The 23,195-nt window shown below is 47.4% G+C and overlaps 1 long non-coding RNA gene across 1 annotated transcript in view; it reads left to right on the top strand.

Annotated features, from left to right (window-relative positions):
• The first annotated feature begins 3,117 nt into the window (after positions 1-3,117).
• The window catches only part of LOC128328568 (uncharacterized), a 35,043-nt gene continuing 14,965 nt past the window's right edge, over positions 3,118-23,195 (top strand). The window contains exons 1-2 of the long non-coding RNA XR_008309296.1: positions 3,118-3,249; positions 11,112-11,234. This is a non-coding gene — a long non-coding RNA (uncharacterized LOC128328568). The remainder of the gene's footprint in view (positions 3,250-11,111; positions 11,235-23,195) is intronic.

Below are 23,195 nucleotides of genomic sequence, written 5' to 3' on the forward strand. Positions count from 1 at the left end.
ACTCCACGCAATGTATGTCAAAACATACACAAATAAAAAACACTGGTGAATAATTATTTAAATTCACCCGCTGCTTTTCTGCTTTCAAAGTACCAGAGGGCTGTAGCTGATCAGATGAGCAGCTACTTTGCATCATAAAGTAGCAGGTTCAGTTCCTGGCATCTCCAGGGAGGGCAGGGGGAAAAGCCCTCCCTGAAATCTTAGAAAGCTGAACTGCTGACCATCAGTGTGAACTATATAGAGCTGGATGACCCCAATGGCCTGTTTGTATGTTCGGGATTCCAAGTGACTTGACAATCCAAGGAACACAAGAACACACAGGATGTTTTCTTGCTCAAAAGGACCACAGCAAGTGGTCAAAAAGGTGGACACCACCCCACCCCCGCCACCGCAAACCTTTATCATGGGAGGAAGGAAGCTTCAGCATGGAGTTCATACTGGGGCATTTTGCAGGACACAGTCTCCTATTTGCAGAAGTGTATGGTCTGAGGTGCCCCAAATCTGTACAGTTTTGCTTATTTGAGGGAGCAGATTTGGGGTGCACATTTCAGCTCCTTTATCTGGCTTATGCACCTATCTGCCGAGTAAGGAATGTTGTTAACCGGTGCCTTGAGACACTAATGGTTTGATGGAAGATAAATCTGCAACGTACATAAATAAAACAAGTTGTTCTAGCACAAACTAATTGGCCTACTTTCCTTTCACTGTCGCTACAACTGGACTAAATTTGTTTCAGATCAATTAGCCAGTTCAAAAGTTAGCCCACTTGCGCCTCAAATGTTCACGTGTCTTTCATCTTGAACCGGGATGGATGGCATCATCACAAACTACGCCGTTGAGGTGTCCCTATGTGTCCCTACAACTGTACCTGATTTGGTACCTGATTTTGTTCATATTGATCCAGGCTTTGCACAGTTGATGGCGGGGCGGGTGCGGACACACACAGGCATGTATGCACACACACACGGAATGTTGGGTGATCTCAAAAAAAGGCCACTGGGAAGTAGGCTAACAAGTAAGGAACAGCAAATCAAGAACCAGCTTTAGCCTGTTATGTAGGAAGCTGTTGTCTACCGAGTTCAACCATTGGTCCATCTAGTTTAGTGCTGTGTGCTCTGACTGGTCGCAGCTCTCCAGGGCTTCAGGCAGGGATTTTTCTCAGCCCTACCTGGAGATGCTGAGGATTGAACCTGGGACCTTCTGCATAAGCAGCTGCTTCTCTACCACTGAGCTGCAGCTCCATCCCCAGGTGCAGAGTATGCTGGAGCACAATGCTTGGCTTGCATTGGGCAAATGCCCCTCTGTGATGTCATGGAAGGTACCCCGTTTCATGATGCGTGTGCTGTACAAGGCTGGATTTAGGAACATGCAATCCAGGTGGCTTCCTGGGTCATCGGGCTTGACTTGAGGGTACCACTGGGCATTTAAGTTATCCTCAATCTTTTAAAAGTCTGTATTCTGCAGAATAGCACTTGGTAGGGTTGCAATGAAGGCCTTGAGAAGGAAATTTACATGCCGTAATGCGTCTACACCTACAAAGATTAGAATCGTCAGGACAATGGTTTTTCCCATGACACTCTATGGATGCAAAAGCTGGACCCTGAAGAAGCAAGACAGAAAAGGTATCGACACTTTCTTTCTTTCTTTCTCTCTCTCTCTCTCTCTTTCTTATTTAATTATTTCTCAATCAATCAATCAATCAATCAGAGGAGAGGAGAGCTGGTCTTATGGTAGCAAGCATGACTTATCCCCTTAACTAAACAGGATCCACCCTGGTTGCATTTGAATGGGAGACTACATGTGAGCACTGTAAGTATACCTCTTAGGGGATGGAGCTGCTCTGGGAAGAGGAGAAGGTTTCAAGTTCCCTCCTTGGCTTCTCCAAGATAGGGCTGAGAGAGACTCCTGCCCACAACCTTGGAGAAGTCACTGTCAGTCTGTGTAGGCAATACTGAGCTAGATAGACCAAAGTTCTGACTCAATATATGGCAGCTTCCTATGTTCCAATGTAATCAATCAATCACTTTTCTATACCACCTGATATGTATATCTCTAGGAACCTTGGTGCTGGAGAAGACTTTTGAGGATACCATGGACAGCCAGGAAAACAAACAATGGAGCATAGAACAAATCAGTCCAGAATTTCCACTCAAGGCACAAATGACCAGGCTCAGACTATCCTACTTTGGACACATTATGTGAAGATCCAGCTCCCTTGACAAGTCCATAATGCTGGGGAAAGTTGAAGGAAAGAGAAGAAGAGGATGACCAGCAGCAAGGTGGATGGACTCAATTACGACAGCAATGAATGCCCCACTGAGAGACCTTAAAGGCCAAGCTGAAGGCAGATCATCCTGGAGAGAATCTATCTCTGTGGTCGCTAAGAGTTGACATCACCGACTTGACCGCACTCAATCAATCAATCAGTTACATTTGAGGAAACAAATGTGTGTCCCCCCACCCCCCCCCCGCCCTTTGCTTATGTATGGCATCAGTACATACAGATGTACAGACCCAGCAGGTGTGCGAGTTTTTCAATTGGCAGGACAAGGAGAAATCAAGCACGGAGATGGGGCAGCCAAGTCCTGGAAACGGCTACCGATGCAATGAAAATCAGGTACTGGCGTCGGCTGGCTGGATCAGTGGTGCGGGCCACCAAGGACCCTCCTCGCCTGGGGAGCCAGTTGGCCTAGCGCCAGCCTTGCTTTCATCGCTGGCTGCCCTCCAAGCCACTGCTTCGGTCAACGATGCAGGCAGGCAGGCTGGCTGTCCCTTCGGTGGGGTGAGGGCGGGGAGCGGGCGTGCACTCTCGCTTCTGTGATGGGTTGGGAGTTTCCAAAGCCCCGCTTCCCTCCGCGCTTTCGCCCCACACTCCGGTTGCTGGCTGCCTTCCTTGCTTCGCTCCCCGGGTTAACCCAGCCGGCCTGCCTCCCCTCTTTCCGCTCCCCGCTCTCAGCAGGCAATTGAGAGCGCCGCCGAAGTTGCTCCAGAGATGCGGAGGAGAGCGTCACTGCCTCTTAGCAACTCGCCTAGCAACCGGCTAACATCTTCTCCCTCTGGACCAATCCGGGAAGGCAGGGAACATCTGGGCGCCCGCCTCCCTGCTTCTGAAGAGAGGAGGCGATGCTCTCGCCAGCGACTGCAGGGACTTGGCCGGTGGTTGCCGAAGGGAGCGGAAAGAGGAGCAGAACCCGCAGAGAGAGCAGGCGGCATCCCTCTGGTATGTGCGCTCAGACGGCGGCTTGGAAGGTAAGCAGGGCAGGGGGCCCCCTTCTCTTATCCTGAGCTTAGTGGGGACTTCCAGCTGGAGAAGTTCAGATGTTTTTTGCACCTTCAGCACTTCCCAGGACTGGACCCTGTATCTTCCAGCCGCCCCACCCCACGCCCAGGGACTTGCGAATGGGGTGGTATAAAAATAAGTTAAATGGAAACAAACAAACAAACAAATAAATAAATAAATAAATGCAAGACTCCTTCAGCGGAGCCATGGTAACAAGTTGGCTTCCTGAGCATGCACAGAGTGCATCTCCTGCCGGTAACCTCACGGAGTGTGTCAATTCCGAATCAGGAGATGGGGAAGGATCGATCTGAACACATGAAGGGTCATGAAAAGAGGCCGATCCTGGCCCTTCTAGCTCAATATGGTTTTCTCCGGCTGGCAGTGGCTCTCCAGTGCCTCTGGATGAGGTCTCTCTCAGCCTCATTGCCCGAGATCCTTTTACCTGGAGATGCCAGAATGGAGACTGGGACATGCTGTATGCATGCAAAGTAAGTGAACTGCCTCTGAGCAATGGGCCCTTCCTGAGTAACAGCAGAGTGTTTCTGAGAACAGGCGAAGTGCATTTCACTCCTTTGTTTTTGCTAACATTTCAAGTGTGTTTTCTTACACATCTGGGGCCAAGGGTGTGTCCTGAAGGCATGTGTGTTTGCCTTGGGCTTTTAGTAAAGGAACCCCTTCCTGACACATGGCCTGTGTATTTTATTATATATTAATTTATTTTATTCAGAATAATTGTATCCCATCCCTACAGTGCAATATTGGGTGGGTGGGTGGAGCTCATGCAGACATTAAAAATAATAAAACAATACAAAATCAATAAAATTCAGTTAAAACAAGATCCAATTAAAACCAGATTTGCAAATCAAATAGCTACTAGAAACCGACAAAGTGAAAAACAAAAGCACCTCTCTAAAAAGATGGGTCTTTATGTGTTTTCCCTAACAATTTTAGTCTTGTGGTCTCCCTACTTGTTGCTGACAGGTGTGTGCTCTGTGTCATGGGAGTCTCCCCCCTTGGATCTTGCTTTTGCATTCTGCAGAGTTTCAGTTTTGTGGGGCGGAAGGAAAAGAGTCAGGGAGAGAAGAGCAGGTTTCAAGAAGAACTCCCCCCACCACCTCTCGCAATTTAAAGTCAATTCATCCTCATGAGACCTCATCTCCCCTCCTTCTTTCTCTAGAGCCCTTGACACAATCCAACCTTGTAAGCATTTAGTGTTCAAAAACTGAAAAGTAACCATAGTAACACTAACGAAGTTCTCATCCATGTGAAGCAGCAGCCTCCTCCCCGGATGAAACAACTATCTATATATAGAGAGCTGATAAAAAAATATGTGCCAATATGGAGGCATTAGACACTGCTCAAATGGCTCTGTTTCACATGGACAGTTGGTTGACACGCATTCTCTGGCATTTTGTGAAGATGATGCCGAGATCAACCAGGCCATATATGAAATTCCCTGAAAATAGAGTTTTCACAGTTTTACTTTTATTTTAGGTTTTGATTGTTGCAACATTCTTTTTTGCTTTAGCCTCACACACCTTTGTTACACTACAGAAAGGCAGGTTATATTATCTGACAATCAGTAAATAAAATAGGTTGTCCACGTGCTTGTATTTCTTGGTGACTTTGTTGAATGGACACCACTCATATTTATGCATGCCCATTTAACAAGTATTATTCACCATACCGGCATATTATGAACTCACATAGATAACTAGACATTAATAATAATAATAATAATAATAATAATAATAATAAATTTATCAACATTATCATTCCACCTTTCTACAGTTAAATGGCATGCAAGGTGGCTTACAGTACATAAAGAAAATTCCAATCCTAAATACAGAGCCTAAGAATGAAAAACACTTGTATTTATTTATGTATTTAAAATACTTGTATTCTACCCCTCCAGTACAATCTGGCTTGGGGCAGCTCACAAAATAAAATAAAATAAAATAAAATAAAATAAAATAAAATAAAATAAAATAAAATAAAACAAAACAGACGGACAATTTAAAACTCATAAAAATACTGAAAAAGAGAAGCCCGTTTTGCAAAACTAGATTCATATAAATAAATAAATCCATACATGCAATTTTAAAAGCTAAAATTAAGAAAACCAAAACCACCATATACAAATTGCAGCAAAAGAGACTAAAAAGCCTCTGTGAACAAATGTGATTTAAGATCTCTTTTTAAAACCAGGAAATGGACATCTGTATATGAAAGCTAGAAAGAGAGATCTGAGAAAATGTAGTGAGAGTCTGGCTGGTGTAGTGGTTAGAGTATTAGGCTTCCACCAGGAAGACCAGTCTGCTATACAAGGTTGTTGTTAGGTTAGAGGGAAGAGGAGGTATATATCCCACCCCTGAATTCTTTGGAGAAAGGGTTAGGGCAGGGGTTCTCAGACCCGGGTCTCCAGAGATCTACAACTCCAATCATTCCCAATCGCAGTAGCCTTCCTTGTAATTTCAACTCATTGGTTCTAGTCCAATGAGCCGAGATTCTCCTAGGGTGGGAGAGCTGGTCTTGTGGTAGTGAGCATGAACTGTTCACTTTGCTCAACAGGGTCTGCCTTGGTTTGCATTTGGATGGGAGACTACATGTGCGGAGCACCTATAGTCCTATAGGGGACAGCACTATAGCTCAGTAGAGGAGCATCTATCTGCATGCTGACGGTCTCAGGTTACAAATACGATGGATATTTATATACCGATTTTCAACAGAAGTTCCTGAAAGTTTAACAAAAGTTACACAGATATAAATAAAATGTCTCCCTGTCTGCAAAGGGCTCACAATCTAATAAAGAAACATAAGACAGATACTAGCAACAGCCACTGGAGGAGATGCTGTGCTGGGGATGGATAGGGCCAGTTGCTCTCCCCCCTGCTAAATATAAGAGAATCACCACTTTTAAAAGGTGCCTCTTTTCTCAGTTATCAGGACACTAACAGAGCATAAGGTTCATTCCCTGACAGCAACTCCAGCTAGGGCTGAGAGAGACTTTACTACTACAACAGCTACTACTATGGATATTTATATACCACTCTTCAACCAAAGTTCTCAAAGCGGTTTACACAGAAAGAACAAATAATGCATAAATAAGATGGTCCCCTGTCCCCAAAGGGCTCACGATCTAAAAAGAAACATAAGGCAGGCACCAGCAACAGCCACTGGGGTTGCGCTGGTGTTGGATAGGGCCATTAGCTCCCCGCCTGCTAAATATAAGAGAATCACCACTTTGAAAGGTGTCCTTCAAAGAGAGGAGAGCCAGTCTTGTGGTAGCAAGCATGACTTGTCCCCTTAGCTAAGCAGGGTCCGCCCTGGTTGCATATGAATGGGAGACTAGAAGTGTGAGCACTGCAAGATATTCCCCTCAGGGGATGAAGCCGCTCTGGGAAGAGCAGAAGGTTTCAAGTTCCCTCCCTGGCAGCATCTCCAAGATAGGGCTGAGAGAGACTCCTGCCTGCACCCTTGGAGAAGCCGCTGCCAGTCTGTGAAGACAATACTGAGCTAGATAGACCAATGGTCTGACTCAGTATCTGGTAGCTTCCTGTGTTCCCAGGATCCATGCTGCATCAAGAGTGTAGATCTCTGGAGGCCAGGACAACACATCCCAGCCAGGACAACACATCCCAGCCACATCCCTCATCGCACCTTGTAATGAGCGCAGTCAATTTCGGAGGATGAATACAACTGAAGGATTATAGAGTATATGGCAGCTTCCTATGTCTCTTTACTCATTTAGCAGGGGTCACTTAGCAGGAATCACAGACCCCTGCCTGTAACCGTGGTGAGCTGCTGCCAGTCAGTGCAGACAATACTGAGCTAGCTAGACCAATGTCAGACTCAGTACAAGGTATGCTCTACCTAGTCCTTCCCTCAGGAGCAACAGAGAACAAGGCCACAGCCTCTTCTGTGTGACAGCCCTCAGGCCTTTGAATGGCCGCCGCGCATGCGCAACTGACCTCTCCAGGTTAAGCGTATCCAGCTTCTTCAGAATCTTAATCTTTGCTGGAGAGCGCGAGGTGGGTTACAAGGCTGAAGCAGCCCCCTGCAATTCCTTATGCTGTTCATACTAGCAATTCTCTGTGTGTCATTTTCCAGACCATTGCATTAGCTGAGCTTATGTAGTACCCTTGAAATCAATAAGACTTACTACCAGGTCAATATGTTTGGGGTTGCATTATTCATCAGTCCAGATCTTTTACAGCTCTTCCCTTGTTCGTTTTCGTAGAGACACGGTTAGGCCACGGCTACTCTCCTTCACAGCCGGGTAAGAGAATACTGACCTGCCCAAGGCCAATCTGGGGGGGAAGCAGAATTTGAACCCAGGGCCAGTTCTGACACTCATTGGGCATATGAGTGAGTCACATGTCCCTGTGAAAGGCATGGGGAACAGGCACCCAGGTTGGGCCACCACTCCTGGAGGCCGCTGTGTGGAAAGCAGCCATCACTCACGTATGCTCCCAGCAGATAGCATTCATAGGTAGACTTCCTCTGAACATGGAAGTTCCACATAACAGTTATAATTAATAGTCAGTGATAAGCCTGCCCTTTCCATAAAGACACCTAATCTCCGTTTGAAGCCAACTGACCCCTGTTAACTGAGCAAAGAGACACCTTTTTGAAGTGGCGATTCTCTTTATTGAGCAGGGGGAGAGCAACCGGCCCTATCCATCCCCAGCACAGCATCCTTCCAGTTGCTGGTATCTACTTTAAGTTTCTTTTTTTAAAGGTTGTGAGCCCTTTGGGGACAGGGAGCCCATTTATTTATTTATTTATTTATTTATTTATTTATTTATTTATTTATATCTATGTAAACCGCTTTGGGAACTTGGGTTGAAAAGCGGAATATGAATATCCATCGTATTCATATTCGTATCTGAGGGTGGGGCTGTCACTCTTCCTTGGCACTGAATTAATGTCAATAAATCAGAATTAATGTCAATACATTCGTTTTAATGTCAGCTTCTGTAGAGATCAGGGACTTGTAAAATACCATTAGACGGGGCTGATGGGGCTGCCGTAGGCTTGGGGGGGGCGTCACACAGTGTGACCACGGAGTGCAGACCTCCCATGGAGACAGCGGTCTTTTACTCAAGCTTCCCCACTGGAGGGAGGCAGCCATTTCCCAAAGAGGCACATTTATTGTATTCGTACTTATTTTCTTCTCTCCTGTTTCACGCAGTGGCCCACCAGATGTCTCTGGGAAGCCCACAGCCAGAAGCCTCTTGCCTGTGGACTTCTCAGAGGCATTTGGTGGTGGACCACTGTGTGGAACAGGATGCTGGACTCGATAGGTCTTGGGCCTGATCCAGCAGGGCTGTTCTGATGTTCTGATGTTCTAGGCAAAAGCTGTCGCCATGCCCTCTCTCCTGCTGTTGCTCCCCTACAACTGTTATTTAGAGGCATTTGCCTCCAAGGCTGGAGTTGGCCTATCACCCTCAGACTAGTAGCCGATGATAGACCTATCCTCCATGAATTTATCTAATTCACAATGTTGATAAATTCAACACGCAAATCGCAGCTTCAATTGAGGGGTGTGTGAGCGCGTGTCATGTTCATCAGGACCACAACACATGGGGAGTGAGTTTCACCCCACCTCACGATGCCCCTTCCACATCACTAGTTACATAATAAAATGAAGGAATGGGAAGCCATGGGAAGGAAAAAGCATGTGTCAAGTCCTGTCTGATTTCACCCCAACAGATCCTGCTTGGGTACTAGTGCAGGACAAGTGATTGCAGAATAACAGAAGTTGTGGAGAGCCAGCAAAGCGTCCCCAGCAATGTGCAATACTGGAGGGGGCATAGCTATACTTGAACACAGGACGCTGCCTTATACTGAGTCTGACCCTTAGTCCAGCTAGCTCAGTACTGTCTACACTGACTGGCAGCGGCTCTCCTGAGTGTCAGGCAGGAGCTTCTTCCAGCCCTACCAGGAGTTTTCCCAGACAGCAGGCTGTACTGTGGGTTTTCTGTGAGGCTTTACTGTGAGTTCGAAGTTGCCCCCAGTCAGAAACTGATGCAAAAAGTGGGTATTTTTTTTAACCCCGGATATCGATTGGGCTACACTCTAACGCCCAATGAAAAAACCCGAATTGTGTATGAAGCGCTGCCTGATAGCTCGCAGGGACTTTGGGGTAAATTTGGCCGATATGTGAACACACCGTTCCATTCCAGAGGAGATGCCAACTACAAGCCGGGTGTGAAAAACTTCATGGAGATGCCAGAAACTGAACTTGAGACCCGCAGCATACAACGCAGATGCTCTACCACTGGGCTATGGTCCTTTCCCCTAAGGGGGACAAATATCCCTGGGCCCCCGAGGAAGCCCCCGCCCCACCACTTGGTGACAATTCGCTCTTCACTCTCTCCAACAAGATTAATCATTACTGGCAATTCCTCTTGGCTTCAGGAGAGAGGAGTCCTCTCCAGGAGGGGTGGGAGGAGGAGTGTCAGGCAGCATCCTCCTTTCCTCCTGATTGGCTGGCCAGGGTCAGGTTCGGCTTTACCCCTCCCTCAGCATGACAGGAAGGAGAACAAGACCTTCGGCCCCATTTTCACTTCTTGTCCCAAGGCCCAGTCCAATCTCATTATGTCTCAGAATGGTGGGTGGGGATGGGTAGCCAGGCAGTGTGGAACCAGGGGTGCCCCAGAGTGGTTGGGAAGAGAGCTGGGCTTGTGGCAGTGAGCATGGATTGTCCCCTTTGATAAGCAGGACCTGCTTTGGTTTTCATTTGGATGGGGGGACTACATGTGAGCACTGTGAGATATCCTCCTTAGGGGATGTGGCATCTACTTTGCATGCAGAAGGTCCCAGGTTCACTCCCTGGCAACATCTCCAGGTGTGGTGAGAGAGGCTCCTGCCTATAACCTTGGAGAGCCGCTGCCAGTCAGTGCAGACAATGCTGAGCTAGATGGACCAAAGGTCTGACTCAGTATAAGACAGCGTCCTCATGTCTGTAGTTTCTGTGGGGAAAAATGGAGGGTCTGTCCATATACTGTAGATATATTGTGGCCAAGCCTTTCTGCTTCATCTTGGTGGGTTCAATCTGATTTAGCCGCACTCTCAAATGTAGGCATGCCAGGAGTAGCTTATTTTGAAAAAAGAACTGGGACAGAAAGCAGACCCCCGCTGGTTGCTGACAGCCAAGGCAACCTGAATTACGGAGTCCCCTCTGCTCTGCTGTAATTACTGATCCAGCAGTAACTGAAATGATCCCCCACCCAATGAAATATTTCAGTGCCTTTGGATCTGAACCATTCCATTCCATTGACATTTCCTTGGGAAGAGGCAGTAAACGAGTTCAGGACTCTGTCAAAGCAAGAGTCTTCAGGAAATTGCTTTGCAGCTTCAGAGATAAGATCTGCTCCCCCGCCACCCCGTTCACTCGCCCCCTGTAAAATGAGAGGAGAGCTGGTCTTGTGGTAGCAAGCATGACTTGTCCCCATAGCTAAGCAGGGTCTGCCCTGGTTGCATATGAAAGGGAGACCTGATGTGTGAGCACTGCAAGATATTCCCCTCAGGGGATGGAGCCGCTCTGGGAAGAGCAGAAGGTTTCAAGTTCCCTCCCTGTCAGCATCTCCAAGATAGGGCTGAGAGAGATTCCTGCCTGCAACCATGGAGAAGCCGCTGCCAGTCTGTGAAGACAATACTGAGCTAGAAAGACCAAAGGTCTGACTCAGTATATGGCAGTTTCCTATGTTCCTATGAGAGCGGCTTCTAGGGTGGTTTGACAAGTTCCAGTGTGTGTCCTGATGCCCTGGCGGCAAACTCCTCTCACTCTCTCTCTCCTCCCTCTCCCCTTGATTCATCTCCACAGGTGTTTGTTCAGCAGGACTGTGTGGGAAGCAATGCTAGCTGAGTCCGTCCAAAGGGAGAAACTTATTAGATTTTCTGGAGACACCGTGGAAAGGCACTTTGTGGATTGATTTGGCATTACAAGGTACAGATTGCATGGGTGTGATTAAGATCAGAAGCAGAATAAAGCATTGGCATTGTAAACAACCGTCAGGAGCCGGGGATCTCAAATAGGGAGAGAAGCTCAGGTGCTATATTCCCTACACCACTGTGGCAACTTCCAGGTGGGGAGAGAACAGCTGGTCTGATTTTAGCTGCCCTGCACTGCCACCACTGCAGCTGGCCAGAGGGTGGTACTGCAGCTACTAACGATCAGGTGACTAAAGGAGCCAAAAGGGCCCCATCTGGGTGCCTTCCAGATTGTGAGCCTTCCACCGCAAAAAATGATGTAAACTGCAAAGTTTAGTGGCGCTGAATTCAAACCACATTAGAGATCCATTGTAAGTGGGGCAAGCCGCCTACAATGGGCAAATACAGCTATATTTTCTTGCAACGCAGTTGCGACATTATAGGGCTGTGACTCAGCAATGAAATCTGAAAGAAGGCATCGGAAATATGAGCGGCACCTTCCTTACAACCCAGGGGCTGCGATGTCAAAACACAGGCAAGACGGAAGCACACTTAAGGGACCCGTTGCGACACTGTGATAGCGTGCAATCTGGAAAGCGCCCTGGCCCTTTAAAGTTGTTTTGGTTTGACAGCCAAATGCTGTCAATATGAGCTAACATGTTTGGGGCCTTCAGCCTTGTAGGGCTCTGGGCCTCTTTGCCCCTCCCCCATCTGCACCCCTCAGTTTTAGTGCCACCCAGGGGCATAGCTAGGGGAGAGGGGGCCCGTGTTCACCCCTCTCTCTGGCGGCCCCTCGGAGTGAGGGAGATAATGAAGAAAATAGGGAGGGGTGGGTCTGGGGCCCCCCCAGGAGCTGGGGGCCTGGGTTCTTTGAACCCCTCCGCTCAGTTATAGCTACACCCCTGGTGCCACATCACAGGACCAAACATTTATGTTCTTGGAGGCAGAACACAAGTGCAGTTGTGGATTATGATTATGTGTTCAATATCCAGTTAATTAATTAAATTTTACATTTGTGTGCTTCTTGTTCTCCAAGGAACCCCAAGCAGTATAAATGGTTATATTTCTCCTCAGAAGAGCCTTGTGGGGTAGGTTAGGTTGGGAGAGAGGAATGACTGGGATCTGAACTCAGAGGAGGTCTCCCCCAGTCCTAGTCCAGCACTCGAACCACGACACCACAATGACATTCCAGTACTTTTGTATTCTGTATATGCAACAATACACTTTATGGCCAACATCCTCAATAACGAGATATGCCTGCGGTTCTGCTGAATTCCAGACAAATACAGCATCGGTGCTTGCTAAGGGGATGGGATTTTGACAATCTCCGTTTTCCACAAAAGCCCTCTGTGCAACCCCAAAATAGGCTCCCGAGGATCATGCTGTCCTTAGGGACATATTTCCAGGTGGCAAAGAACACTCCAAGAAAAGAGAGGTCTTCAGAATTCACCACCAAAACACACACACACACACACACACACACTAGTGCTGCATTAGTCAAATTCATCATCAACCCTAGTGCTTTGTCATTCAGGGTGTTGGTCTATATTGATATATATTTTTAGGCTCTGGAGGTGCCGGACGGGTCCTTCTAGGACTGGGCAGGTCCTCAGGGGAACTCCTCTTTGTCAGAGGATGAAGGCAGAGCTGTGTCCTCAGGCCATAGAAGTGGAGGTGCTGGCTGGATTAGGAACAAAGGGTGCTGCCCAGGGGCGTAACAAGGTTGGAGTGGGCCCAGAGACAAGATTTTAAAATGGGCCCCCTCTCACTGAAGCTCAGCTCATGAAGTAAAGAAACCTTAAATGAGGCTGAATAGTGGTAACAAAAAGCATAGTAAAAATTATCTACATCTATATCTAACTATATCTATCTATAACCTATGTGCCACAATAGAACATCATCCTAAATTATTTTAAAAAGGGTTTTGTAAATGGTGGACGATACAAGTCATTTAATGGTACTAGAGAAAGACATGCTGTTCTGGTATCTCCAGGTCTTAACACTCACATCAGTTTCAGAGGATGAATACAACTGAAGGAAGCCTGGGCGTGTGCGTGGCTGGGGGATTCAGTCATGTGACTTGCCTCTGGGAAAGCCCCCCAAGACAGTGGGCCCTCAGACAACTGTCTCCCCTTGCCCTATTATAGTTACGCCCCTGGAGCTGCCTTATACCGAGTCAGACCATTGGTCTGTCTAGCTCAGTAGTATCTACACTGACTGGCAGGGGCTCTTCATGATATGGCTCTTTCCCAGCCCTGGGTGGAGATGTCAGGGATTGAACTGGTAATCTTCTGCATACAAGGCAGACGCTCTGTCACTGAACTCTTGCCCCATCAATGTTCTCCGGGGCGTTTTTCACACCACAGGCTTTACCGTGGGTTTACTGTGAAGCTGTACTGCGAGTTCAAAGTTGTCCTAACCAACCGACACAAAAAGTAGATTTTTAAAATCCCGGACATAAATCGGGCTACGCTCTAACGTGCAATGGAAAACAGGCGCAGAGCCAGCCGAGTGGCGGCCTGCATCCAGCCCCGCTCGGCGGCCCACTCCAATATGCCCGTGCACGTGATGTCACGCACACAGGGGTGTGGAGGGTGTGGAGGAGCCCAGAGCGAACTCCCCCCTCTCATGCCTGGGCCACCGAGAGCCCCGGCAAACGCTTTGCCGGTTATTTCAGGCAGCTCCGACTGCCCCATAGAACTTTTTTCCCTTCCTCTCCCTCTCTGGAGGGAAAGAAAGGGGAAAACGTCCTATTAGGCAGCCAACCCTGCTGAAATGAGGAGCTGAGAGCTCGTCCGGGCTCTCGGCAGCCCAAGCCACGCCCCCTTGCACATGACAAGGCACATGATAAAGGGGCGTGGCCTGGGCTTCCGAGAGCCCGGATGAGCTCTCAGCTCCTCATTTCAGGCAGGGTCGGTTGCCTAATAGGACGTTTTCCCCTTTCTCTCCCACCAGAGAGGGAGAGGAAGGGAAAAACGTTATATCGGGCAGTTGGAGCTGCCTGAAATAATTGGCAAAGAGTTCGCCCGGGTTCTGGGCTGCCCAGGCGTGGGAGGGGGGAGTTCGCTCTGGGCTCCTATGGAGCCCGAGCCACGGCCTTTCCCCATTGACAGCCTGGGTTCTTTGAACCCTTTCTCCCAATGGTGGCTCCGCCCCGATGGAAAACCTGAATTGTGTGTGAAGTGCTCCCCGACAGCCTGCAGGGACTTTGGGGGTAAATCTGGCTGATATGTGAACGCACACCTCCATTCTGGAGGAGATGGGAGCTTAAAGCCCTGTGTGAAAAATGCCCTGGTTCCCCTAGTTCTTCTGGTTTGGGGGTCACAGTGACACAGAGGTCCGGTGGGGGTCTGGGTTATGGAGTCTTCCCACTCCATCTCACCCCCTGGACTCTCCACCTTGTCCCACAATTGGTGATGGGGGGGAGGGACTTGCATTTGGGGTCATGACAGTTCCCAATTATGCTGCAATGCAGAATGTGAATGCATGTTTCTCTTCCACTGTCTTGGGACCGTAACATTTGTTAGTCAGGGTGCTGGCCTCTCTCTCTCTCTCTCTCTCTCTCTCTCTCTCTCTCTCTCTCTCTCTCTCTCTCTCTCTCTCTATATATATATATATATATATATTTACACACACACACACACACACACACACACACACACACGGTGAGAAAACGGGCAAAGGGTTTGATACACATTCCCCCCCCTTGATTGTCTCCCTAATAACTTAAGCCCCAATAAGCTATGAAACAATGCCAAGCATTAATTGAATTGATCTTTCTCAGCCTTTCTCCCTGAAGTTGTTAATACATTGTGGCATTTTTACCATATTCTGAGTGTCCAAATTCTTGCATTTCCATTCCATAAATGTCTCTCCAACTCCCGCCAATTCTTCTGATGCAATTACATAAAAAACTATTTCAATATCCTTGATGGAGACAACATCCCTTGTCAATCTGGACTGAAGTAAGAAGTCCTAGTGATTTTATAACCCATTGCACCTTTTTCATGACATGGACAAATTCTGATATACCGTATTTATCTGAATCTAAAATGAGGTTCCCCCACCCCACAACAGTTCTTCCCTGTTAAATATTGGGGAGGGGGATCTTAGATTCGGAGTTCTCTTTCTTTTGGACAAATACAGGTATAACCTGTATTTAACTTCTTATCTTTTAAGGCATCATCTTAAATTCAGAGTCACCTTCCATTCGTGTAGATATGGTAAAAGGTCTGCTCACAGCTCTGATACATGCTGACCAAAGCTGATATCCAGAGTAGGTCATGCAACAGGAATGACCATAAAGGACTACCTAGTCTAAGTAGGACTGCTCAGGAGTAATTTAGTCTAGATGTCAGCCAAAGACCCCCTTTCTGCCACAAGTTCTCCAGTGATGGTCGGTAACTTAATGTATACATCTTACTCAGTTGCACTGTGAATACAAATATCAGCTAAAGAGTATCTCTAAATAAGAGCAGGGCTGGATGCTCTGAACAAGCAAGGGGAAAGCAAGGGGGGAGAGCTGGTCTTGTGGTAGCAAGCGTGACTTGTCCCCTTTGCTAAAGTCAGGTTAGCCACGCCCCCTGCATCTGATGTCAGACGCAGGTGAGTAGTTTTGCTAGCAAACGGGGCTGCACGGCTGCGTTTGGGAGCAAAGTCGGTGACTGGCCGTCTAACTAAGCAGGGGTACTAGGTGAGAGGTGCCGGTGCTAAAAACAATATTGATTAATGAATTACTTAATTAAGTTTATTTGTTAGTAGCCCCATAACAAATTGTTCTCTGGGCAGCTCACAACAACACAATAGACACATCCAATTAAAGCACATGACACAAAACAAATTATAGCATGAAACAGAAAAGGCAAAATACAGTACAAAACATTTTTTAAAAAATTTAAGAATCGATTTCGAAAAGCCTGAGTGAACAGAAAGGTCTTCATCTGGTGTCGAAAAGAATAAAGTTCTAACTGAGCACTTCAGCTGATCAAAGAGGCACCTTTAAAAAGTGGTGATTCTCTTGTATTGAGCAGGGGGAGAGCAGCTGGCCCGATCCATCCCCAGCATAGCATCCCTCCAGTGGCTGTTGCTGGGGGTCTATCTTATGTTTCTTTTTTAGATTATGAGGGAGTCCTTTGGGGAACGGGGAGCCCTTTTATTTATTTAATTATGTAAACTGCTTTGGGAACTTTTGCTGAAAAGCAGTATATAAATATTTATTGTATTTGTCGTATTAATAAATGATGATGTCAGACAGGCCTAATGCTGGATTCCAGACTAACATAGCCCAGGCACAGGTGTGTGTGTGTGTGTGTGTGTGTGTGTGTGTGTGTGTGTGTGAATTTCAGCAACCTCCCCTTTCCCTGGATGTGCTCTATGACACCCAAAAATATGTCCAGAGGAATGTGGTCCACAGGGACATTATTTTTGGGTCTCCACAGGGACAGTATTTTTGGGTTATTGTATACAGTGCTTCCAGCGAAGGGAGTGTGTATGTCACTGAAATTTCCTGCTTCCTGCTTCTTGCTGTGTTAGTCAAACCCATCAGCTGGACTGGTGCTTTTATTTATTTATTTATTTATTTATTTAGCACATTTTTATACCGCCCTAACCCAAGGTCTCAGGGCGGTTCACAACAAACAAATACTAAAAACAATTTAAAACAAATAATAACAATCAAAAGTTTAAAAAGTTAAAAAGTTAAAAAGTTAAAAAGCTAAAAGTTAAAAAGTCAAAAAGCTTGGGTAAAAAGATAAGTCTTTAGCCCCTTTTAAAAGCCACTAGAGATGGGGAGACTCTTATTCCTACGGGAAGCACGTTCCAAGGTCTCGGGGCGACAACAGAGAAGGCCCGTCCCTGAGTGGCCACCAAACGACATGAAGGTAGCCACAGACGAGCCTCCCCTGATGAACGTAGTGGACAATGGGGATCATGCAGAAGAAGACGCTCTCTTAAATACCGTGGGCCTAAGCTGTTTAGGGCTTCATAGGTTATAACCAGCACTTTGTATTTTTGCCCGGAAACCTTTTCATGTAGCACTCATGGTGGTTCGTTAGGATGGTGAGGGGAATTCTGGGTAATAAAATGGCACACTGCAGCAGCTTCTGGGAGGAGGGCTCCCACCACCACTTCTGGTAGGTTAGTGCGGCTTTCTCTACCCCCACCCCCGAAAACCCTTGTAATTGCACCCCCAACAGTGCTGCCTACTGAAAGGGGCAGTGACGTCCAACACCTATTGAATAGGGCAGTGCTGCCAATCAGGGATGACTCCAAGGGGTAGCAAGCAGCAGAAGCCAGTGCAGCCCAGTTGATGGGAGACACCTCCAGCCTCCCAGGAGCCAGGCCAACCCTTCAGCTTCCTGGCTGGACAGGAAGTGGACTGGGCGACTCCTGAGCAGACCAGCCCAGGCTTGGGCAACCAGGATCCACACGGACCCTGGTGCTGCCGCGCCACCAAACCCAGCTCCATGGCTTGACTGCTGGGATTGTGTGTCTCCTTGGGCTGCTTGCATGGAGATGGGCATCTAAGCAGGCTGATCTCCCAAGGGAATCCCCCAGGGCACTGAGCTCATTGCAAGGTGCAGTGAGGGATATCAGGAGGCTGGGACGTGTCGTCCTGGCCTCCAGAGTTCTGCACTGCTCGACGCAGCTTGGATCATAAGGACATAGGAAGCTGCCATATACTGAGTCAGACCACTGGTCTATCAAGCTCAGTATCGTCCACACAGACTGGCAGCGGCTTCTCCAAGGCTGCAGGCAGGAATCTCTCTCAGCCCTATCTTGGAGATGCTGCCAGGGAAGGAACTTGGAACCTTCTGCTCTTCCTAGAGCGGCTCCATCCCCTAAGGGGAATAGCGTACAGTGCTCACACATGCAGTCTCCCATTCATATGCAACCAGGGTGGAACCTGCTTAGCTAAGGGGACAAGTCATGCTTGCTACCACAAGACCAGCTCTCCTCTCCCGATCATCTGGGAGCACAAACTGTACTCCCAGCAACATTTACTTCATCATCTGGGGTGAAGGTGAGTTGGGATGAAGGTGAGTTGGGGAAGGTGAGTTGAAGATGTCAATCAGGCTTCATTAATAAATCACCTTACCCCTATTAAGTATTCAATTGACAGCAAAACCCTTGCTCCCCAATCCTGTTCTTGACTATGCCTTTTGCTTCCCCAATCCAATTGTTTTAGAGTTGCTCCTAGTGAAAATGTGGACATTTTGGCTCATCCTTAGAAAATAGTTTTGATCACTGGTGCTGGGGCCCAAAATTTCCCAGCCTGGGAGCTTTTGCAAGCATGCAGATGCTCTTCCACTGAGCTATGGCCCCACCCCCTAAGGGGAATATCTTATAGCGCACACATGTAGTCTCCCATCCAAATGCAAACCAAAGCAGACCCTGCTTAGCAAAGGGGACACCATGCTTGCTACCTCAAGACCAGCTTCCCCCCTCCCCCCCCAAGTCCACCATGCTGCCCAGGCTTTGGGAGACAGAGAGGACATTTTCTCTTTGCTTTGCTGCACAGTCTGGTGAAGACAGCTGTTTGCCAGCGGATCTGACAGCAAGGACACACTCTAAGTGCAAACTCCACTTAGGTTATGAATTCACCCTGCCAAGAACATTGTCATCCATCCTGTGATGTCAACATTGTTGCGTCTCTGGAAAATCAATGCTAATTTCAGTTTGGCTCAGAGCTCCAATCCTTCCATTTCAACATGCAAAAAATGCTTGGAATTGCTTCTTGCTTTGACCCACCTGACCTACCTGCGTATATAAAACCAAGATAGTAAAAAGCAGGAAGCAGATGGTCTGGTCTTTCTAGGAATCTCCATAAATGGGAGAGCTAGGCAGTCAGGCACTCTAGGGAGGAGATCTGGTCTTAAGAACATAAGAACGGCCCTGCTGGATCAAGCCCAAGGCCCATCTAGTCCAGCATCCTGATTCATACACTGGCCCACCAGATGCCGCTGGGATGTCCACAGGCATTTGGATGAGCCCCTTAGAGGACGGGCCACTCTGGGAAGAACATCTGCATGTTAGCATACAAAAGGTTCCAAGTTCTCTCCCTAGCAGCATCTCCAAGATAGGGCTGAGAGAGACTTCTTCCTGCCTGCAACCTTGGAAAAACTGTTGCCAGTCTGTGTAGACAATGCTGAACTAGATGGACCAGTGGTCTGACTCCGTATATGGCAGCTTCCTATATTCCTATCTAACCAAATCCAAATCCAACACTGGATGCATTGGAAAGATTAAATGTCCACTAAATATCCATTGGGACAGGAAGAAGATTCAGGTGTAGGAGAGGCTACAAGAGGAATTGATATATAAATATGTCATTTTTTCAGTATAGGGTAACATGCTTCACACATGAGCCTTTCAGTTTGGTGAGGAAGCTCAACTCAGAGAGGGAAACCGCAGTAACAGGATGTAAAACACATGCAAAGCTGCAGACAAGTGGCTAGTGGGCAGCCCTTCTAGTCGTGCTGCAACATAAAAGGCAAATGCTATTTTAGGCCATTCTAATGGAACATCACTTTGAAAACTGAATGAGTAACAGTGTTGCTGTACTCAGCACTGGCCAAAGCCCACCTGGAATACTGTTTTAGGTTCTGGACTGAGATGGGCAGCTAAGTTGCAGAGCATATCAGAATAGCCCTGCTGGATCAGGCCCAAGGCCTATTTTCAGGGGTAGGCAATCTTGGCTTCCCAGCTGTTGCTGAATGACAACTCCCACCATTCCCATGAATGGTGGGAGTTGTAGTTCAACAACAGCTGAAGAGCCAAAATTCCTACCCCTGGTTTATCTTGTCCAGCATCCTGTTTCCCACAGTGGCCCACCACATGTCTCTGGGAAGCCCGCAAGCAGGAGATGAAGGCATGCCCGATCTCCTACTGTTTCTCCTCAGATGCCTGGTATTCAGAGGCATCCTGCCTTCAAACCTGGAGGTGGCCTCTAGTCATCAAGGCTAGTAGCCACTGATAGACCTGTCCTCCATGAATTTGTCTAAGCCCCCTTTAAAGCCATCCGATCTGATGGCCATCACCACATCTTGTGGCAGAGAATTCCATAGGTTAATTATGCTTTGTGTGAAAAAGCAGTTCCTTTGCTTGGTCTTAAATTTCCTAGCAATCAGTTTCATGGGGCAACCTTGGGTTCTAGTGTTGTGAGAGACGGAGAAGAACTTCTCTCTATCCACTTTCTCTGCACCATGCATAACTGGACAAATCCCTATTATGTCTCCCCTTAGTAACCCTTTTTCTAAACTGAAAAGGCCCTGGTGTTGCACCTCCTAAGGAAGGTGCTCTAGGCCCCTGATCATTTTGGCTGCTTTCTTCTGCACTTTCCCCAACTCTAGAAAGAATACATTTTTTAATATATTGATGGCAATGGCTGTACATGGTTTGCAGACAGAGAGTCCTGCAAACTCTCAGGACTCATTGCCACGTACAGGAAATGACTGTACATGGTTTGCAGGCAGAGAATTTAAAAATGGGTCTAAATTTCTAGAGATAGAATTTAGGGTGGTGTTCGGTTTTTTTAAAGTGAACTTGGATAATCCTCTGAAAGTGTCTGATGAAAGGTGCTTGATGAAGAGTTCTGTAGGACTTTAAAGCTCTCCGCTTGAAACTTTGTCACTTTTGGTTAGACCTAAATAAAACATTACTGTTCTTTAGATTGTGTTTTTTTTTTTGTTCTAATAGACCACTTCCTAAGCTCTTGTGTGACCCCTCTCCCCGCTTTAACACTGAAGCTGTGTTTGGTTAACATCCATTTAGATTTTTTAATATGACAACACCGCCACCTTCAGTTGGCAATGAAAACAACTCTCAGAAATACACCGGCAAGAGAGAAATCCTTTGCACTGCAAGTGAGGCAATGCAGTTGTGTGTTTTTTAATTGGTGAAAGTAATTTTTAAAATGCTAGCACATCCTCTGACCTTCCCTGTTTACAGGGACACTCCTGCTTTTCTGATATTTGTCCCTGGTAAAAACATGGTCCCTATTTTGTCCCTATTTTTACATTTTGAGAAATGCCTTGTTAAAATCTTGTTTGTCTGAATCGCACACAAACATCAGGGCATCCTCATGCACCCTAAGGCACCAAGCCACACGTCACACACTGCAGAGGTTGCATGGTATATATACACCATATTAACCCCTCCCCCCCAATTTGATTCAATAGTTGGGTGTCATCTGCAAATCTGTCCACCTCTCTGCTTACCCCAACTTCTAGATCATTTACGAACAAGTTAAAGAGCACTGGTCGCAGTACCAATCCCTGGGGGACCCCACTTCTTACTTCCCTCCATTTAGAGAACTGTCCATTTATTCCACCTTCTGTTTCCTGTCCTTCAACCAGTTACCAATCCACACACAAACCTGTCCCCACAGTATTGAATATGCATCACCTGATGCATACCTGAATCCTAGACTAGCCCCCCCAAGTTATATGATGTTAGAAATGGGGGGAGGGGGTCATCTTTAAATAGGATAAATATATCTTCACCAAAAGCCCTCTTGGTATTAAAGGCAGCTGAGGACAGGCTGCGAAGGAGAAAAGGAATGCATCATGCAACAGGTCGTGAATAGCATTCAATAGTGGACAGCATTCGAACTGATAGTTCAATTAATGGAAGATATTTTGCTTGCACAAGGGGTGATTTTTACTCACACACCCCTTTTTTCCTGCAGCACCCTGTGCAATTTTAAAAAAATGTCCCTGAGGATTGGAGGAGCCTCATGAGCAGATTCTGAGGGATCCCAAAGGGAAGCAGAAGAGAACAGGTCTTGTGGTAGTGCACATGAATAGTCCCCTTTGCTAAGCCTGGGCCCCTTGGTTGGCATCTGGATGGGGGACTGCATGTGAGCGGCGCAAGATATTTTCCTTAGGGGATGGGGCCATAGAAGGTTCCAGGTTCACTCCTGGGCATCTCCAGGCTGGGCTGGGAGAACTGCAGCCTGGGACCTTGGAGAGCGGCTGCCCGTCCGTGCAGGCAATGCTGAGCCAGAGGGACCAGTGGCTGGACTCTTATAAGACGTGGTTCAGTATGTTCTTCAGGGCAGATCAGCAAGAATCCCGCCCCCCTTCCCCTTGTGTGAGCAGAACTTCTCCTACTAGTTAAGATGCTGCCCAATGTGTAATCACAGAGGGGTTGTGGCTCATGAAGTGATCCTTGGTATGCTGCTAGAGAGGTTAGGAGCATGTCCCTCTTTCCGTCACTGAAATGCGGGAGGGCCTACGCTAGAAGTGAGTTGTCAGCATTTAAAGGCAGTTGGGCACCTCTCAGCTGAGAGTTGCACCATGCCATTTGGAAGTTAAAGGGGTCCCCCCCTTTAACTCTTAAATGGCAGCCTGCCAAATAGCTACCTCTCAGCAAAGAGGAGGCGGTGTTGCCATTTAATTTTCGAATGGGCCACAGGGCCAATTCTTAAGCCACAGGCTCTGGAGGTGCCAGACAGGTCCTTCGAGGACTGGGCAGGTCCTCAGGGGAACTCCTCTTTGTCAGAGGATGAAGGCAGAGCTGTGTCCTCAGCCCATAGAAGTGGAGATGCTGGCTGGATTAAGAACAAAGGGAGCTGCCTTATACCGAGTCAGACCATTGGTCTGTCTAACTCAGTACACTGACTGGCAGGGGCTCTTCATGGTATGGATCTTTCCCAGCCCTGGGTGGAGATGTCAGGGATTGAACTGGTAATCTTCTGCATACAAGGCAGACGCTCTGTCACTGAACTCTTGCCCCATCAATGTTCTCCGGGGCGTTTTTCACACCGCAGGCTTTACCGCGGGTTTACTGTGAAGCTGTACTGTGAGTTCAAAGTTGTCCCAACCAACCGACTCAAAAAGTAGATTTTTAAAATCCTGGACATAAATCGGGCTACGCTCTAATGTGCAATGGAAAACCTGAATTGTGTGTGAAATGTTCCCCGATAACTTTCAGGCACTTTGGGGGTAAATCTGGCTGATATGTGAACGCACACCTC

The sequence above is a fragment of the Hemicordylus capensis genome, chromosome 1, assembly GCF_027244095.1.
Source record: "Hemicordylus capensis ecotype Gifberg chromosome 1, rHemCap1.1.pri, whole genome shotgun sequence".
Classification (NCBI taxonomy): Eukaryota; Metazoa; Chordata; class Lepidosauria; order Squamata; family Cordylidae; genus Hemicordylus; species Hemicordylus capensis.